General features: G+C 39.4%; 1 pseudogene; it reads right to left on the reverse strand.

Moving 5' to 3' along the window:
- Window positions 1-4,223: 4,223 nt before the first annotated feature.
- On the reverse strand, window positions 4,224-5,514 carry LOC122671930 (annotated as a pseudogene).
- Between the last annotated feature and the right edge of the window lie 1,531 nt (window positions 5,515-7,045).

The following is a 7,045-nucleotide window of genomic DNA, read 5'->3' on the forward strand; positions in this document are numbered from 1 at the left end:
TTGAGAGAGATAAATAGGACAGAATTGCCCCTAAACTAGTCTAGACGACTCTATTAGAAGAGTAGGCAGTATATAATGAAATAATAAGCAAACAACCTAAAAGGACCAGAATACCCCTACGGTATTCTATTGTACATTATTCAACACACTCCCCCTCAAGCTGGAGTATACATATATCAAAAGGAAGCTCCAGCTTGGACTAATAAGAAAAATATAAATGCTACACCTGTCTTGAATAGTAGTCGTAGACTCCAGTGAGCATAGAGAGAACTCCAATCAACCATCATACAGTACACACTCCAACATTCTAACACTCCCTCTCAAGTTGGCGCATATAAAGCACAAATGCCCAACTTGAACAAAATAGGAAGAAACAAAGTCATAACAGTGTCCAGCTTGACACACTGGCAGATGGATGAAGCTCCCAAATAATCTTGAACATAATAAATCTTCAAGAACTAGAGATAATTAATCTTCAAAACTTGGACAGACTTGATCAGTAAACCGGGACAGGATTGTTCTGCAAAGCTTGGGAATGGTCGATCTTCAAAATAGAGAGAAACATCGATCTTAATAAAGGCAGAAAAAAGGGCAGACACACAATCTTCCAAAAAAGGCAGCTTCATCGATCTTCAATAACTTTTCAGTGATGAATCTCGGATCTTCATAGTAACATATAATCTTGAAGATAAATAAATAGGGCAACAAACATCGAAAAAACCTGAATCAACCCAACTGTAAATCCTCAAACAGGTAACCATACAAGATCCCAAAAATATCTTCAATACTTCAATCTCCCCCTCACGACAAATTCAACCCAATAACAAGAGATACCCAATGGCAATGGTGGAAAAAAATGGTCTTCAATGTTTTGCACAAATGTTCTACATTGTCTACAAGGTTCTGCAAGTTCTACAATGTCTGCAAGTTTTGCAATGGAATTATACATGATCTCCCCCTCACGCGTAGTAATACACGTAGACAAATAATGGAGACGAAGTAAGGGATAACGGCAAAAAGTGTAATTTTATAGAATTTTTCAAAGGTGCTATGGGTAATTAAAAAAGGAAGGAATGACAAAAATATAATTTACCAGAAATTTCCAAAGGTGTTATGGGTAAATACCAAAGGTATGGGAATAGAGTTGGAAAAAGGATGGGATGGCTGTAATTTGGTTGAAATCTATTTTTAAATATAATCCAAGCCAAAAGGCAAGCTGGTAATAAACCAAAATTTTCAAGGGTCAATTAGGTAGTCAAACAGAGGAATGGAAAAATTACAAAAAACACAAAGTTGAAAAAGGGATGGCATTCTAGTAAATATGGTGAACAGTATAGGATTCCTTTGAAAGAAAAAAAGAAGGCTGTAGGATCAAGGAGTAAATAAGTTCAAAAGGTAAGGGCAAAGCTGAAAGTGAAAAAAGAAAAAAGAATAAAATTGAAATAACAATTGTAACTTGGAGGGACATACTTGTCATTGTGCTGTAGTACCCCTCTTCTTCTCCACGACATAACTCCAAGGCAATCCAAACCCTTTGGAAGGTTGTCTTCAACCTTTCAACAGAGAAACCAGGGAAGAATAGGAACTAGCGGCAGCGGCAACTCATCATGGTGCATGATCTCAACAAGGATAGCTTACCAAGAACAGCAAATCGATGAACCAAGAACTAGCAGCACCATCTCCAACCTCCAGCGTGAATCAAAGGCGGAAGTATTGTCTCTAACCTCTGGGCTCAACAAAAACACCAGACCACAAACGCAAATACCATCTCACAGAAAAAATTGATCGAAGGAGAGCATGAATCAACCAACTAGAAAAAACTTAGTTCGATCAGTAGAAAAAATAGCAGATAGAGATTTAATCAAATCTCACAAACCAGCCAGCAAAATGGCTCCAAAATCTAAAACTAGATCTATCCCATGGTTTGCTTTTCAAGAATGGATGTTTCTTCAACCATTTCTGAATTCTATCCCCTAGAAGATCAGTCACCGCTATAGAGAGGCCAATCATATTACAAATTTCTTGGCAAAAGATGCGGCTAAATTTAGGATTTTGGGCACCATGATTGATTTCCCAGATCATATTGCCGAGGAGTTTGCCTCTAACGTTGTTTAGACCAAGATTCCGGTTTTGTTAGTTTTCGGTTTGCTACCCCTGCTGATGGCATTGCCGAAGGTGGGGGTAGTCTCTCCGTAATTCAGCTTGGACCTTGTCCAGGTCTCGTTCAAGTATTTGTATTTCTTTTTATGTTTTCTCCCCTTTTAATCAAGATATCCTTTTAGTGAAAAAAAGTAAAAGTAAATAAACTTAGGAAAGAGGGCCTTCGGCCTTTACTGAACAATAAATGACAAAAACTAAAGAGTAAATTACTCCCCCCTCCCCTCGATTATGCTCTAATGACAAACCCCTCCCCTAGGTTTTGAATAATGACTCTCCCCTCCCCTGCATTCCCAAGATTCTATCAACCGTACCCATTCCGTTAAAAGGGCTGTTAAGTGTTGAAAAAGACTATATTGCCCTCTGACCCACTTCTTCTTCTTCATCCTCCTCCTGCAACTCCAAATCGTATAGAATTGAATTCAATACCGCTAGTACAAACTGCAATGCATCTAGGTATTGCGATTTTAATCCTTCACAAGAAGAGATTCCAGGCCGCTTCTCATCCAATGATGCTTCAAGTTTACTGGGTCACGAATTTCGCCATTGTTTGCTTGTTCTCTGTTTCAGCTATCAGTCGCCTGAGCTCTGTTCAATGGAAACAGGAACCAGAGCTAAGAACGGACGATGTGTTCTTCATTGCTTATTACCGTTCTCAACGCATGGTACACAAGGAGCACACGTCTCACATATATTCCTTTCTATTCTTTATGTAAGTGGATCTGTTTTTATATCTTTCTTTCCACTTTCTTATGTAAATGGATCTGTTATTTTATGTTTCTTTCCACTCCTTCATGTAAGTGGAGCTTTCTTTATTCTCATCCCAACATTAATAGGATTGAACCTTGTAACCTACATATATATATATATATATATATATATTCTATTCATTGAATAACGGAGACACACAGGAAATATTCAGAAGTTTGATTATTGTTAATATCCCTGTATCTGTTTTTCTTCTCCTCGTCGCCATTAGAGGATCAACAGGGATTACGACGACAGGAGAAACGAATTTCTGAGTTGGAACCAGATGAAATATTGGGAGAGCCTTCTTCATTGAGCGACCTGAATGTTAGCCTCTACGCTTCAGCTTCTTCGCTGTCTAGAGCAGTATGGTTTTGGATGAATCCCATGTTGAGTAAAGGTTACAGATCTCCTCTGAAATCGACGATGTGTTATCGCTTACCCCTCAACATAGGAAGACAATTTTGTTTCTAATGCTGAAGTCGCACCTAATCTGAAGAAGATATAGACAAAGGTTCTATCTGTTCCCTCTTCGTCAAACAAAACCTCAAAAAAGACAGAATTTTTGAAACCCTATCTCACTCTCTGGCTGTCTCAGCAAAAGCAGCTTCTACTTCTAAAATTGTAACTTGATCTTCCTGTTTGCCTCTTGACCATCGCCATTACCGTCACTCTAGGGTTCCATTTTAAGCTTCGATTTCCACTATTACATTCAATTGGAATTTTCTCTCTTCTTCACATCTCTCTCTCTCTCTCTCTATCTCTCCCTGTTTTAACCATATACAAGATATGGAAGATGAAGGCAGTGGAGGGTTTCGAACCTGATCCGTTCCTTGCATCTATATTGAACTGTGTAATGTGGATCTTCTAGTGTCTTTCCTTTGTGCATCCCCATAGCTTTCTCATCATCACCATCAATGGCGTCAGTCTCATTTTGGACCTCGTGAGGGCAGCGGTGGTGGATACAGCCATGGTGGTGATCGTGGCTACGGAAGTGGTGGCTAAATTTTTAGGGTTTTGATATGGTTAGAGGGTATTATTGGAATATTACAAATATAAGGGCAGTTTGGGATTTAAAAATAGATGATGTCATCACTTAACAGCCCATTTTAACGGAATGGGTACGGTTGATAGAATCTTGGGAATGCGGGGAGGAGATCATTACTCAAAACCGGGGAGGGTTTGTCATTAGAGTATAATCAAGGGGAGGGGAGTAATTTACTCAAAACTAAATCACCATATTAATATATAAACGGGCCATCCCCATGAAAAAATCCCAATGAGAACCAAAATAATCAAAGCGATGAAGGCACATCACAGAAAGCTATATAGAAAACCTAACAAAACCCCATAGAGGAAAGTTTGCCTACAAAGCACCGGAAATTGGTAAGATCAGCAAGTCCGGATTAAATTGTAGCGATGCTACGCAAGACAATTGTCTCCACAGTGAGACCCGGTCCAAACCCTAATAGCACACCCCAATCAAACCCTTCTCCCGTTGTGGCTTTCCCTTCGTTAATAGACTTATTCCTCATCTCGTCCAAAATGAACATCACGGTGGGGCTTGACATATTACCATATTCACTAAACACTTTTCTTGATGCCTTCAGTTTCTCTCCTTCAAACCAAGGGTCCCTTCAATCAGGTCCAAAATCGCTGGCCCACCAGGGTGAGACACCCAGAAAATGGAGTTCCAATCGCTAATACCAATCTTTATGAATGCTTCTTCCAAACATTTTCCGATGTTTCTAGAAATAGTTTTGGCTACATCCTTGGATAAGCTGATTGAAAGACCCGTTTGACGCAAGTGGCCTTCAACCATATCATCCGAGTTTGGGAGAATTCGAGAACCTGCTGAGAAGAGTTGGAAAAGTGGGCACTCAACTGATGTGTCAGGGTCAGCACCAACTATTAAAGCTGCAGCACCATCCGCGAAGATTGCCTGGCCAAGTAAGGTGTGGAAGTCGGTCTCGGTAGGTCCCTTAAAGCCACTAACTGAGTTTAACTCTGAGCAAACAACGAGGACACGTGCACCTTTATTGTTCTCAGCGAGGTCTTTGGCAACACGAAGGACACTGCCACCACCGTAGCAGCCTAGATGGTATATCATCACACGTTTGACGGTTGGTGAAAGGCCAAGGAGTTTGATGAGTTGGAAGTCAGCACCAGGAGCATCAACACCAGAAATGGTAGTGAATACAATGTGGGTGATCTTTGATTTGGGCTGCCCCCACTCATTGATGGCTTTTAAAACTGCTTCTTTAGCCAACTTGGGAACCTCAACAACCATAATATCTTGGCGCGCATCAAGTGTTGGAGCCATGGAGTCGTAGAAGTCGGGGTTCTCCTCGATCATTTCCTCAGTCATGTAGAGATTACGTTATATAATTGTAGATCTATCACAGATTCGCTTGAACTTCTCCTTCAAACCAGTCATATGCTCACTCTTTGTGGATCTGAAGTAGAAATCTGGGAAATCAGGCTGATACACACAGTTTGATGGATTTGCTGTGCCAATGGCCAACACTGTGGCTGGACTCTTCGTGCACTGCGCTTCATAGACTTCCCCAACTGATCCCATTGCTTTTGTTGATCTTCTCTTTTTTGGATCGATCTAAACGGTGTGAAAATCTGAAATAAAGGAATGTATAGAGATGGAAGGGAAGGCTATGTATTAAAACTAGCAAGCGATGATTCTTCTTGGATGAAATAGCAAGACAGGTGCATGGGGTTTTATAGAAGTCGGAAGTTTGAATGGATCCATTGGTTGATGCTTGCAACCATGTTTTGAATTTTATTTTAACAAAATAAGAATTTTTAGAATTTGTTTTCTTATTTAAAAATAAGTCAAAGAGGTTCCACTTGGATTGAGCCAGAGCAGTGATTGTGGACCAATTATTCACCTTTGTTTGAATGAGACTCTGCCTCACACTCACTTATATGGGTTTTTAGCAAATCGATTGCTCTACTTTAGGATCTTTATCCCCTCAATTTGTCTGCCTGTCCATTTCCTAGATTTCATCTAATAGAGGGGGCAAAAATGACCATCCTACCCTCTGTCTGAACACACTGCCCAGGTGGGGTCCACCCCCTCTCAATTAGATGAAATTGAGGAAATTGACAGGCAGGCAAACTGAGGTGATAATTTTCCAGTGTGGGATGGGGCGTAGAGTTGGAAAAATTATCGCTCTATTTACTCCATTTCATCTAATAGAGGGAGAGTGGACCCCATCTGAGCAGTATGTTCGGGCAGGGGGTAGGGTGATCATTTCTATCCCCTATGAGATGAAATAAAGGAAATGGAGAAGCAGATAAATAGAGACGATAAAAATACGGCATAGTTGGGGTTCCAAGGAAACGTCCTATTTCTTGGGTGATTCCAAAGATTGAGCTACAGGACCTTTTATTCCTAATTTTGGGAGAAAAATATTAAATAATAAAATATTTGTCTAGGCCAGTATACAAGTGAGCTTAGATCATCATATCTGCTCCATAAACGTGTGGTTTCTTTTTTGGTCATGTGAGACTCGTACTTCAGATAAAAAGAAAATTATACACCAAGGTAATAAAATCTTGAGTGATTTAAAAAAAAAAAAACAATATATGAATATATCATGCAGTATTATTTTATTTATATTAATTTTTTAATTCAATACAAATAATTAGAAAAAATAAAGGAATCTTTTGAGTATGATTTTAATCATACCGAGATCCAAATATCTGATTCATAGAGCATTGGGTTTTGGTAATCCAAACAAATTCATTTAGTTAATGTTTTTCTCTTATTTTAGGGAAAGAGAATGCCATTTAGGCATGTGCGGTGCACTGCCTTTGCGCTCAGACACAAGGGTGCATGAAATGACTACTGTGCCCCAGAGAATTTTCGCCTTTTCATGGGGTGCGATGGTCATTTCGCAAGCCTCTGTGTCTGGACACAGAGGCAGCACACCGCATGCGCCCAGATAGCGTTCTTTCTCTCGTAAAAATAAAACATTTTGAATTTCATTTTCATCTTTCAGTTTGATGTTGGTTTTTGGTGTATTTGATGCCAAAAAAAGTTCACAAAAATTAATTCAGTTATTTTTTTTCCTATTTCTAATTTATAAAAATAAATAAAAAGTATTTTTAATTTAGTGTCGTT

Source organism: Telopea speciosissima, chromosome 8 (assembly GCF_018873765.1).
Source record: "Telopea speciosissima isolate NSW1024214 ecotype Mountain lineage chromosome 8, Tspe_v1, whole genome shotgun sequence".
Lineage (NCBI taxonomy): Eukaryota > Viridiplantae > Streptophyta > Magnoliopsida > Proteales > Proteaceae > Telopea > Telopea speciosissima.